This window comes from Heliangelus exortis, chromosome 8 (genome assembly GCF_036169615.1).
Source record: "Heliangelus exortis chromosome 8, bHelExo1.hap1, whole genome shotgun sequence".
In the NCBI taxonomy this organism is placed as follows: domain Eukaryota; kingdom Metazoa; phylum Chordata; class Aves; order Apodiformes; family Trochilidae; genus Heliangelus; species Heliangelus exortis.
In genome coordinates this window covers 10,788,023-10,801,097 of record NC_092429.1, presented here as the reverse complement: position 1 = coordinate 10,801,097, position 13,075 = coordinate 10,788,023, and the positions used below count along the sequence as shown (strand labels likewise).

Below are 13,075 nucleotides of genomic sequence, written 5' to 3'. Positions count from 1 at the left end.
TGTTTCTTTGCATATTGCCGGGGGTTTCTACTGCAGTGCTTATTAAACTGAATATTTTTCTACCTCTGTGCTAAGAAGTTTTGCATGATGACTTAGATATGACATTTGCACTGATGCAGTGATTTGACAGGAAGACTGCTGAGGTGTCTTGGACTAGAATGGCTATTTATAAAAAGATATGCATGGTGTTTTTCTGAGCAGGGTTTGTTTTTCAGCCTTGTATTTCAGAGAGGGGGTAAAAAATCTTGATGGCCACCTTCTGAAAACCAGCCCTTTTGTCAATGAGGTATTGATAATCCTTCCTGCATGAGAATGTACAGTTAAAAGAACAGTTTTGCCATACCATGGTGTTTGAATTTATTCCATCTGCTGTCCTTAGCTTCCTTCATACCACCAGAAACTGCATTGGGACTTGCTAAAGCCTGCTAAAAAACCCTTCAGGCCACAACTGGTATGTGAACTTTGTCAGGAGGAGATGCTTTGTGTTTATGTGACATATACCATGGTGCAGGAGTGGGTTCTGAATTTCAAGTTTTGCTGCTATGGATTTTGTGCCTTTGGTTTTGTGTGCTATTTGTTATTTTATGCCATGTCAGTCCCAGGAAGTTTTGTGGTACTCGTGCCTTGAGATGATCTATATGCAAACACTGTAGATTTCTATAAATGGAGCATTTTTACCTGGAAAGACGGCTTTAGTTGCAGCCTAGTTTTTTTTGTAATTTTTTTTTGAGCGTACTGGCTGCTTTGAGGTACTGACAGAAAGTTCTGACAGGAGCATTGTAAAATGGTGTTGTAGACTTTTCGTTTGGTGTGTGCCTCCTTTTCTAATCTTGTGTGTAAAGTGTGTTCTTCATTTATTCTTGGAAATTGCAGTGCTTGCCTTGAGCTTCCTCAATGTGTACAAACCAATGCTTGTTTTAAAATTTAGATTATTGATCATTAATAGTTGTCATAATTGACACAGGCTGTACCGTTGTTCCTTTTCATCTAGACACTTGTGGATTGTGTCTTAACAGCAGTCTAGTGTAAGAGGGCATAATTTTGTGTGACTACATTTGAGAATAGTTAAGATGGTATTGTTTTTCAGTTAATGTTCAGAGTTTTGTATGTATCAAAAAATATTATGTAATTTTACACGCAAGGAACTTTGGCAGTTTTAAAATACAAATTTAAAAGCCTGACTTGGGAAACTTGATATGAAGAGTTAATGCTAAGCTTCTATAAATAAGCATTTGAAAGTTAACAAATGACAGAATTGAAGTTGCTCATTTAACCATGATTAGGCTTTCTTGGGCATGTGTAATATGATACATGTATAATGGTGCAATTACGCTTTCTGTTTTTCTGAAGGGGAGCCTTGCTTAGTTCAGTGCACAAGATAGGTGGTGCTTGATACCTATTTATGGGTTTATTTTCTGAATTACAGTTCAGTGTGTGACCTTGTAAATTTCCTTAAGATTGAGATGATAATGCTGACGTCCCCAAAGCCAAAATTGAGTTATTTGTGTTGATTTTGGGGACTCGGTAATATAAGAATATTGATCTTCCATTTAAACTATTTTCTTCTAAAACTGCTTGCTCCTTTCTTGTGACCAGGGTCTTTATTCTTTGTAATACTGGCAACCTAGCTTCAGTAGTCACATTCATCTTTTCTCAGTTCCTTTCTTTGTGCTAGATGAGGCATGGAACTAAGCTGATCCTGAGATCCAGCACCCTTGCAATCTCTTCAGAGGCTGATTTTAGTAAAATTGCAATCTCTTCAGAGGCTGTAGTTAATATTGAACATAAATTTGCTATGGAGTACAGTGAAAAGTACTTATCTGCTTTCTTCCTGCTTCTGCAGTTTGTTCACTTAATGTTTTAAAAAATTTCCGTGTTTGTTGATGTTATGGATCAATTTGAATGGTAGCTCTTTTAAGGAATCTGGTCATGATGAGACTTCTATGTTGGTACACTTAGCAGTTAGAGTAAATGTATGGTTAAAGTAATTTATTTATTTGTATTTCTGACAAAGAAATTTGTTTATTTGTATTTCTGACTCCTCCAAGAAAGGAGACTAAACTTCCCAATAGAATGAAAGATACACATAAACGTCCATTGAACTTTAACTCTGTTCTCCTTGAATGATGCCGTAGTGAGTTCTGAGAGATTGTACTCCTTCCTGAGTGACCCCACACCTTGCCAAAATACAAAGGAGAACAGGAAATAATTTTATCTATAAGGCTAATCTTTCCTGTGACAAGAACAGATTGAATTCAGCTAATGTGAACTAATAAGGTTGAATTAAGTTCAACTGTTTCTTCCATTAAAGATAGAGCTCCGGTGATTGCTGCTCCTCTCTCATCCTTCCAGTGAACATCATGGCTGGCTGCTCTTCTCCGAGCCTTGTTTCATACCAGTGGTAATATATTATTAGGTCTCAGAGGTAGCAAACTGCAAAAAAAGTAGTGTGTAACTCTGTGTGAATGCAGGAGGCCTTTTGATTTCTGGTGATTGTGGGGTATGTGAGCCATGTTCAGGACAGAGATAAGCTTTCCTTTTTCTTTTTCCTTTGTTGATTTCTGTAATGCAGCTTCAGTCTCTGGCAGTAGGTGGTACGAGATGTTGGACATTCTCCCCAGATGGGCAAAAATGACAGATGCTGCAGCCCTCTGATTAAGAGCGTTGAGTTGCATGGAGGTGTGCTAAGAATGTAGAACTGATAAGGTGATGTGGTGACAAAGAAGAAATAAGAATTTTGGTATCAGGTTTAGCTGTCCTGTGCATTCTAGAAGGACCTTGCAGCATCAGGTAATCATAGCTCTTGTCACTGTGTTTCTGGACGCTGAGTTGTCAGGGAGTTCTTACATGGTGATGGTAGCAATAGGGGCAAGTTTTCAAGGTCCAAGACATGCACTGCAGCCTCTTTCCTAACAATTCCCTGTCCTTTCCTCTCTACCTTTCCTGGTGCATTTGGCTCTGAGGGGGAAGGAAGATGTTATCTTTTTAGAAGATAGCATGTGGGAGGTACCCCGTTATCTTTGAAAAGTAGGATGAGAAATGGATTCTTCCTGACAGTGCCTCTTAGATTTGCTCTATCAGTTTGGAGGAATGCCTTTTTACCCATAACTCTGAAGGATAGAGTACAGTCCTTTATAAATTAAAAGTTAATACCAATATTTGTTACTTAACCTGGTATGTGTATAGCCAGATTTGCTGATTGTGAGAGCTGGTTTGCTGCCATTAAAAATGAATGTGTTGTAAGGAAGGAATGAGTCTGTTAAAAAATGTCTTTGCTATGGAAATATTAGAATTATTTCCTCAAGGCAGGTGATTTTTTTTGTTTTGTTTTTGGTCTCTAGGAGTACTGAAATATATATTGGACAGGGACAGTATAATACAGTTTCCCTGTTCTCTGTTGTATTTCTATCTACATTTGCACTAAATTAATTTAAAGAAATCTGTACTCTGGGTACTTGTGCCAAAACCTAACTTAATACAATTTGTAGATGTAGGTTTTGAGCTTATCAGTTTGAATGGGGCTTTTGAAACATCCTCAGGTATTTTCTGTTGATGTCTCCATGAAGAAATAAAGTCACTACTATGTCATCTGTTGCTCAGTGTTATTTTCAACTCTAATTCTGGAAAGGCAGCCAAAACAATAAAGCTCTGGAAGAAATTTTCTGAAGGTATTTCAGGACCCTTATCCTTTTTATACTTTTTTTAATTTTTTTTTAAAATGTCTGTTCCCATGGGAACTAAGGAGACATAAACAGGCAAAACTGACTCACTTCTGGTTGCAGGTTTTTGGCCTGCTTGCATTTCCATGGAAACCAGTCTCACAGAAAAAAAGCCTAAATTAATAAAAAGCAGTCAAACCTTTATCTTCAATATAAACACTGAGATCTTGCTTTCAAACTGAAATGGTATTTTTGTTAATTCTTGTATTTGGCACTAAAAATGTACTGAAGAAATAAATCTTTTTTTAAGAGGGTTTAGGACTGTCAAGCTCTCTCTCACATGGCCAGAGCCTCACAGTATGTGTGATGGTATCTAGAGTGGCTACAACTTTTGCATATTGATGTACCAGGAGCATCATTTGTTCTGTGTTAAGAAAGTGGATTTTGCTGACATCTGACTTCTTTCCATTCTGTTGTTAAATGAGAAACAAATAAAAAACCCCATTTAGTTGGTGTGTGAACAACTAGGCCACAGAGACAAACTTGTGCCCTTTGTGGAGGGAGGTGTTTAATAGCTTTGTGTTCCAGCCCTGATCTCTGGGAGTTACTGTCCTACTTGCCTTTGCCAAGGGAAGGAAATATAGAAGTGCTCCTATAAAAAAAATAACATTTCAGGGTCATTGAGAGCATAAATCTCTGATTAAAGTGGTTTGAGCTAAGTTGACTGAATTTATGGTTGGGTGGATGCAGAAGCATATCCTTCTTTACTGTAGAGTTATAAGGCACTTTATGCCCCTGTTTTTAGTCTTATATTTCCTGAAGCAGTTTGTTTTGTTTTGGGGTTTTTTTTTTGTTTTGTTTTTTTTTGTTGTTGTTGTTTTTTTTTTTTTTTTTTTTTTTTTTGTTTTTGTTTTGTTTTGTTTTGTTTTGTTTTGTTTTTGGTTTTTTGGGGTTTTTTTGGTTTTTTTTTTTTTTTTTTTTTTTTGCTTTGCAGGAAGACTGGAAAGAGAATTGAGACAGTTTATTGTGAATTCACTAATATTTGTGTAATTAGTAGCTTCAAGGATTGTTTCATGAACTCAGCTGTTTTGCAGTCTGCATTAGTTCTCTACCTACTGGACCATAATTGAGAACAAATGTTTAGAAAAGTTGTTGTAACATTGATCCAGATACAGATTTAAGGAATCTCTTTGCTACTTTTCAGATGCTTTAGCGATTTGAGGATAACTGTTTCAAGTATGAAGTAATGTTATCCAGACAGCAGTGAATATTAGAAACAAAGATGTAAGAATAGACAGTGAAAACAGCAGTCATCTTGTAAGGTAGCTGTCTGGTAAAGTTGTAGTAAACATGGCAGGGGGCTGGCACTAGATGATCTTTAAGGTCCCTTCTAACCCAAACCAACCTGTGATTCTGTGATGTTTTCTAAGAATTCTCCTATTGGGCTGAAGTGTTTTTCTTGTGTTCAGCCTGGAACTGAAAGCTTCAGTCCTCTGACTGTGGTGGATGATTCTCTTACTGGTGCAGAACACAGAAAAATGGATTAAGTGCTCAGAAATTGTTTCTGCTCTCCAGGTGACTTTGTGCTTGGTAACCTGCCAGAACAAAAAGCTAAAAAACTCCTGCAACTCAGGACATTCAGTTGTATCTTCCATGGCTGTAATTGTGCCAGCTGCTTTTTGCTTGGCTGGAGACCCATGTGTACATTCCCAATGCCCCCTGCTCTGCCTATTTGATGCAACCACAGGGAACTGCCTGCCCTTTCTACCAGCTGCCTACCGTCAGGACAGAGGGGACTCTCTACTTGAGTGAATGTGAACTGGAACTTTTAAAGGTGTGTTAAGGAGTTGAAATCAGAAACGAGTCAAAAAAAACCCCAAAACATCAGGGGTGCCTCTGTCTTTTAGAAGGCAGTACCTCACAAGGTAGGCCAAAGAAACAGGAATGAAAGTGCTTCATCTTTTTCTGGCCTGTTACTGCTTATTTAGTAAAATACCCTATGTCACTTTACAGGCTTTCTGTCCTAGGGGGCTTGTGGTCACTCCAGAAATTTCTAGTGCTGCTGTAATGTTAACAGTTCAGGACAAAACTCTGCTGGGGCAACAAGAAATTCTGCATGACAGAGCATTGAGGGAGGGAGCAGGCATATTGCCTCGTCCTTGGGATTTTACTAGAGGAGGAAAAGTCCCTGGACATTCTTCAGGAGCTGGGAACCTGCAGAGGCAGATTTAGTGAAGGGCATTAAGAGCATAGCACCCAAAGTACTTTGTAGATTTAGGAGTGGCTGCAATGCTGTCCTTGTATTCATCTCTAGTCTGTCTTTATTTTAGTCTTTTCAGCTCTTGGTTACTGTTTTACGTTTGAGCTACTGTTGACTTTTTAGCAAAATAGAAAAGCAAGGTGCAAAAGTACTTCTCTATCCCCCTACTGATGCATCAACTTTAGTTTTGCATCACAAAATAGTGAAGTGCTTTTGCTTCTCTTGACAGCAGCTGTTTGAGTCCCTCTTCAATCCTTTATGTATCTCTCTCAGTTTATGAGACTAGATGATGGATGCAATTGAGGAACTCTGCGACTTTAAAAGAGTGTGATTTTATTTGTTTCACTGTTGACCTTAGCCTGAATTAATGTTTCACTTGCTCAGCTTTCGGGCTTTTCTCCCTGTCCCCCTCCCAACTTTGGGAAAGCTATGTTCCTTTGACTTGTGATAGGCAGATAGGGATAGTGTTTGTAAGAGGCAGCACATTTTCTTACATGCAGCTGAAGCTTTGTCCTCTGATACAGTTTTTCAGAGGTCAGAGTCAGCAGCTTTCTGTATTCTGGAAGGTACAATGCAGTGAAAGCACTTTACCTCTCCTAGCGATTGCTCTGCAGCTGAGTGCTTTCAGAGGTGAAAGGATTTATTCATCTCAGCTGACTGTGAACCCCTTAGCAATGAGTTCAGCTGGAAACAATACCTCCCTGTGAGGGCTGTCTGATCCTCCTCAGCAAATGAATCTCTGCCTTCCCCCCATCTTGTCAGTGAACATCCCCTTGGTGGGCAAAGCATAAACCACTGCCCTGTAGCCATTGCATCAATGGCTATAGTGCATGAAGATATTACCAGCCTTAATAGAAGCTCCACCCTGTCAATTGTTTCTTAGGATAGATCACAAAGACTTCATTGGCTTTAATACAGCCAGGCTGGCTTTGCACACCTTTCATGCCCATTTCACATCAGTTCTGCTGATGTTGGGGCAATAAGGCACTAACATCTGGAACAAAGGAGGTAATACGTGATTTGTCTCAAGTCAGGCTGCTGTTGGCAGCTGTGATCTTCAGACTGTGGCTTTAGCAGTGATTCTCACCATGTCTATCACATTCAAAGATGCTTTGCGGAGTTTTTTTCTAGATTTTTATCTTCTGCTAACCTTTTTGTCACTTTTGTCACTATAATGGCTCATTTTTTCTCATTGCAGTCTAGGTTGACATCATGGTCTCAGGCTGAGGCAATAAAACATCCAAGCCTGGGTATGACTTGCAAGGACAAGTACAATTAGGTCACGAGGTATAGCTCTGTATGAATTATGTATCTCTTCTGCACTTCAGAAGGAATGTAATTGTGCATCCAGGCATCAAGCAAAAAGTAATTTGTACTGCATGTGCATAACCTGAATAGATGTCTGAACCTGACATAGCTGATTTCAAGTGGGTACTGCTTCATGGCCCCACATGATTTTATTGCTCTTATATGCATTGCTTCCTTGAGGAAGTAATAGTGTGTGAAGATACTGCCAAAATTCTAGTCAGGTACAGAAACTCCAGGGTGTTTCTTAACCAGGTCTTGGTATTTTGAATAACCAAATAGCTAAACAGTTCAGATTATATATATATATATGAGGTCTAGAATTTCGCATTTCTAGCTCTGTTCCAAAAAATTAAAATAAGATTGTGTTAAAATTACCTATATCCATTTTAAAGATATTATAAACATATATGGTGCTTTTCTTTAACTTTTTTCAGGTGATGTTAGGATCCCTCCTAGTCTCAGTCCCTCCTTCTGCATGTAATTTTTTTTGTGCAGTTATTGTTCTGTGGATTTTAGTATTAAGGATACTGATTAAACATGAGGTTCATCTGAGCTGCAGGAGTGCAGTAAGTGTGCCCCTTAATAGCTACTGGAACAAAAGGAGTGCGGAAAAGTTAGCTGGTAGTTGTCCTAGCTACTGGGAGTGTGCATGTTCTGAGGAGTATCTGAGTATCTGTTCAAAATAAGAGGCATAGATGTGTGTATCCTTTAAAAGAAGGAGTGAAAATGAGATGGCACAGATATAAAAGCTGAATTTTTCCATCAAGTGAGTAGCTGATGGCTTCCTACCTATGAAGGCTTACTCTAAATAAGTGTTGACAAATTAAAGAATTTATAACTGGAATTGCATCCTTTTATCTTTGTCAGAAATTATTCAATTTCAGGTTATTTTTTTAATACTGTGTAAGAATTGCTTTTCAGCTTTGTGTCTGGATCCTAAGAAAAAAGATGTACTGAAAAACATTTCTTAGGATGAAGGGTGGTAACTTAGACTTGACTCAGGAAGGCAGAGGATGCTGAGGCACAGGAAAGTGAAATTACTCCATCACACAGCAGCTCAAAGGCGGAGCTATAAATAGAATAAATGTCTCAAGGTTCTTGATCTGTTGTCCATCTGGCCAGATGTGGCTTGCTGTCCTGTATTTACATGTGCTATGTCTGCATAGTTCAGGAGAGCAGTAAAATGCTGAAGTTGCTTGGGGCAGAGATAATCTGCTGATATTTGTAGAAACACAGCAGTATTTCAAAGTACTCTACTGATAATAAAATGAGTGATGGTCTGCACAGGCTGGTGACTTGACACAGGTATTGCAGCAGGTGTTAGTTGCTGCTGCAAGTTGCCTAAGATGTGTCAGTGGAAGTGCCTTAAGAACTGAGTTATAAATTAACTGTTGTAAATGATGGTTTGGGGTTTCTCAACATTCAAATTCACCACATCAAAGATACTTCATGATTTCCAGCTGCATTATTACCACAACTGCCATGTTAAAGGTGGTATTTTTTTTAATACTGGAAAAGTTTCATTTTGCTCTTCATACTTAAACACAGAACTCTCTTTTCTCCTATTTAAACTTAAAAAAATGCATTCAGACACAGACTAAGCCTCTAGAATTTCTGCTCAAAGGATGAAAAACTGAGCTTTTGGAAAGAGGGGAATAATGGAACAGTTGAGGCAGTTTTAACCATAGCAATCACTAATGCTCTGGGTATAATTAGAAATCTAATTACTGTCATTTTAGTTGCTAAGACATTTCTGCCTTTTGAGACTTGCCCCACACAATTCTATCACGTTCCAAATAGAGCATAAGTGTCTCTCCATTATTTTCCTAGGAAATTAGTAATGCTGCTTTTTTCTGTTAGCGCTGCTGCCGTATTCTGTGTAGAAGTGCCTTATCTATCACTAGAAAGACCTTTATTATTTTAGAATATGATTCATTATAACATTAGTTTCTAGATATTTGAGTTCAGAGCTTTTGTATTTGGCTCCAGTACTTCATTAGACGCAGAAGCTTTAGTTAATACAATGTAAAGACTGCAAATTGAATTCTAGTGAAAAAAAAATATTAGTTCTGATTGAATTTTCTAAATTTGCCTTATATTTAAGGATGCTTCAGATATAGTTTGAATATTGCTAAACTCTTGAAAGATAAGGTTGCAAATTGAAAATTAGGCCTTATTTGCATTACAAGAATATGAAATCTTCAGGATTTCATAATATATTATGCTTGTTGAGTATTTTGTTTCCCACAAAGTTAGTTTTGTAATTCCAACATACTGTACTATTTGAGAAATAGCTTGTGCCTCTTTGAATAGAGACCACAGCATTACATGAAGAGATTGCCTTGAGGCTAGTGTCTCCTGACCTTTGAACGCTTTAGGTTTCACAGTGTTGTTACTAAAACTTTTTTAAGAAGAATTAAAAATAGCTCATGAACTAGGGCTAAGTACTCCTTATTCTATACTCTGTATGCACATTACACTTCTGCTTCAAAGAACGGATGGATGGAGGACTAGAGAAACTATTTGCTTTTTTGGTAGCAGTTTGCTTTTTGGGTACAGCCCTGATGCAGATGCAGAATTCCTTCTTATGATTTACTGTAATGGCAGCTGGGAAGTGAAAGGAACCCATTAAATGAAGAACAAAAAATTTGGTATCTGGAAGTTCAGGCATTTCTCGCAAACTTTACAATTGTAGCATTAAAAAGAGCTAAGATAGATTCTTCTGCAGGCTTTAATGCAATTTTAGGAAATTAGGACTACTTTTACTTTATTTAAGGCTTAACAGTGGAGCCAGAAGTTTTTAAATAACCTTCTTGGCTGTTGTGTATTAATTGCTGGGTTTGACATCACACTGAACCAGTGCAAGTATACCTTGCTCAGCAGTTGTGTATTTGTGCCTTTGCTGGATGGAATTACCCATAACTAGCTTTCCTTATCCATGTCATGTTCATGGTGTTAGCTAACCCTGGGATGGTTTCTTTCTTCAAGGACCTGTTTATAAATATGTTTGAGCTACGTGTACGGTTAACTTTGAATTTTTCAATTGTTTGTCTGGAATTGCAGGACAAAACCTGCAAGATGATTTACCCCTCAGTCAGCTTTGCTGCATGTGCTGGATTTGGAGAGTTATTCAGACTTGTGTGAAAGTGTTAAGTCAGTGTGGGATATTTACTGTCCAATCTCTCTCCTTGAGAGCTCTGTATAATGTACCTAGAACTGTCTCTAGGGGATCCCTATTACCTCTTCCTATGTCAGCAATTCTTTTTTTAGTTTGGGTTTTTTTTTCTTGTTTTATGATTGATTGTTTCTTTAAGCAACGATTTTTTTTTTTAAAAAATGCACATTGTATCTCGTGCTTGAAGAAGTGAAACTTGCATAGGATTTTTAGGTTTGTTTTTTTGTTTGCTTGTTGTTGCTGTTGGGTTTTGGTGGGTTTTGTGGTTTTTTTTTTTTTTTTTCCTGAGGGATGAAATTTTTTGCTTCGTTCTCTGATCTATTTTTCATCTTTTAAATGCTTTAATACTTGTAAAGACTAAATAACATTGTAGGGTAGCAGTGTGAAATGAACTCTGGACATGTGGTGGTGGTGAAGTTTCTGCTGAACCCGTGGTTTAAGCAGCTTCTGCTCCCTGACTTGCATTCGTGTATGATGGAAAACTTATTTTCATAGAGAACTGGACCACGAAACTGATTTAGTGTGAAAATTCAGAGACCCTCCAGCTCTTTAGGAAATATTGTTTTTAATCCATACCATTCAGGCTCTCATGCTTAAACCAGTATTTTTGCTAGAATATTCTTGCATCCAGGCAGGTGAAGAGTCAGTGAGATTCTGCGGCTTGCTGAAGCGTGGTGGTTGTTGCAGGTACCGCGTGAGGGCAGCAGATGCCTTCTGCTTCACCCCCTCACCAGCATCCCCCTGCCACGGCAAAACCTATTGCAAGTTGAATAAATATTATTTTAAAGAGAACTACCACAAACAAACACCCAAAACAGACCTGACAGCACAGCATTCTTCTTGCCTTTGCAGTTACAAAGTGGCAGCTGCCATTCCCTGGGTGGACAATGGTAATTACTACATTAAAAAACCTTCTGTAAAGTCATTTAGTTTTAGAGTAGCAATTTGGTGAAAGCTTGCCATTTAATATCCAGTCCACTAGTTTTGCCGGTAGCTATTTTCATAATCTGATGAAATCCCAGCTTGCTACAGTTTCTGGTTTTGCTACTTGACACTTCTGTTTTGGTCTTTTAGTTCTTTATTCTAATAGCTAGATTTATTTATTTATTTATTTAAGCTCAGTTGAATTTATGCACGTATCCAAAAGAATCTGGGGAGAGTGGGAGACATTACACAGGGATGCCATGTGATGTTTATAATTTTTAAAACAACTACTTATGCTAATTTCGCATACTTCAACTAGAGAAGCAAAATTAAATTTGAGAGGGACACGTTTGTGTTAAGAAGCATGTCTGTTGTATATCTCTTTCATGTTTCATAGCAAAATATGTATGGATTAGTTCTCCCCCTCCATCACTGGTAGCAATCTCATATAAGAACAGCTGTGTCTGTGGAGGTTAGCACTTACTGTTGTTTCTCCCATCTCATTTTCCTGTCTTCCTGCAATGTGTGACCTTTTTTCTGAGATAAATGTGTTGTCTTTTCATATAATATTGCCTGCAAAGATTTTCTGACTATTTTTGAAGCCTACATGTAAGCTGCTGGTACCATCTTCCTAAGGTACTGAGGTTCTCAAATTAGTGGTGTGTGAAAAAGCACCTCTAAAGCCTAGTCTGGGTTCAGAAAAGAATATAATACCTACATAGAGACTGGAAAATCTTAAGAATGTCTAAATAACTGAGATTTTTAGAGAGCCAGATTTGGAAGGAGAATGAATCTTACATCAAGGTATTAATCGTCTTTATGTGAACTTACTGGAAAAAAAATTCTGATGGAACAGGATCTTTTAAAAATGCCTCAGATGTGATGAAATGGAGGCATATTCTTTCCTTTGAATTTTTGCCCTAAACTGGTAGTAGATGCTAGTGACAAGAAATCCTGTATTTTGACATCCTTATGATTTTAGGTCTCTTTCACTCTTTGGACAGTGTCTGGACAGCATCAGGTGCTCTCTGTTATTCGCACTTCCCCTCATGCCACTGCCACTGTATTGGTAAATGCTGATAAATCTACCCAGCTAGTAAACCTGTTTTCAATTGCCCCACATTTCCAAAGGTTTCTAATGTGAGCATCTAAAAGATGAAGTGCATATATCACATTGTTTCTTTGAAAGCAACTAATCTCTGTCCTTGTTAGGTTCATGTGTGGTAACTATTGATACCACAGCAGCACCCAGTCTGTGGTTGATTGATGCTGGTCTCAGTTACTTCCTTGTGTTGTTGTTTTGAATCTCAGGAAAGCTTAATACTCCATCTTCTAGCTCAATTTGATCCTGAGAAGTAAATTAAGACTTAATTTGGAGTAATCAATCAATCAATCAATCCCTTCCTGATTTGCTTTTATAGCAAATTAAGTAGGCAGTGTTTTTTTGGAGCAGAATCTCTGTATATTTATTTTGGTTTTTAAGATGGATTTTTTTTTTTTCCACTTCTTTATGACCTGGGTTTATATTAATATACTTTATGCATCAGCTTAGCCATTATCTTTGCCAGCTTAGTAGTAAAAAAACCTCTTACACCAAGTATAACTGCACTATACTCTCACAATTTTGTGCACACACATGTAGCATGAAAAGAAGTGGGAAAACAAAGTTTTCATCTTGTATTATGTGCCCAAATATAGGAATCTTGAGAAAAATACACCTAAATTTATTAGTCTTAATTTCCCCTTTAC

At 37.8% G+C, this 13,075-nt stretch overlaps 1 protein-coding gene across 31 annotated transcripts in view; it reads left to right on the top strand.

The window, feature by feature from the left end:
- ST3GAL3 (ST3 beta-galactoside alpha-2,3-sialyltransferase 3) overlaps window positions 1-13,075 on the top strand; it is a 190,386-nt gene that overhangs the window by 13,949 nt on the left and 163,362 nt on the right. The gene's annotated exons all lie outside the window — the stretch shown is intronic.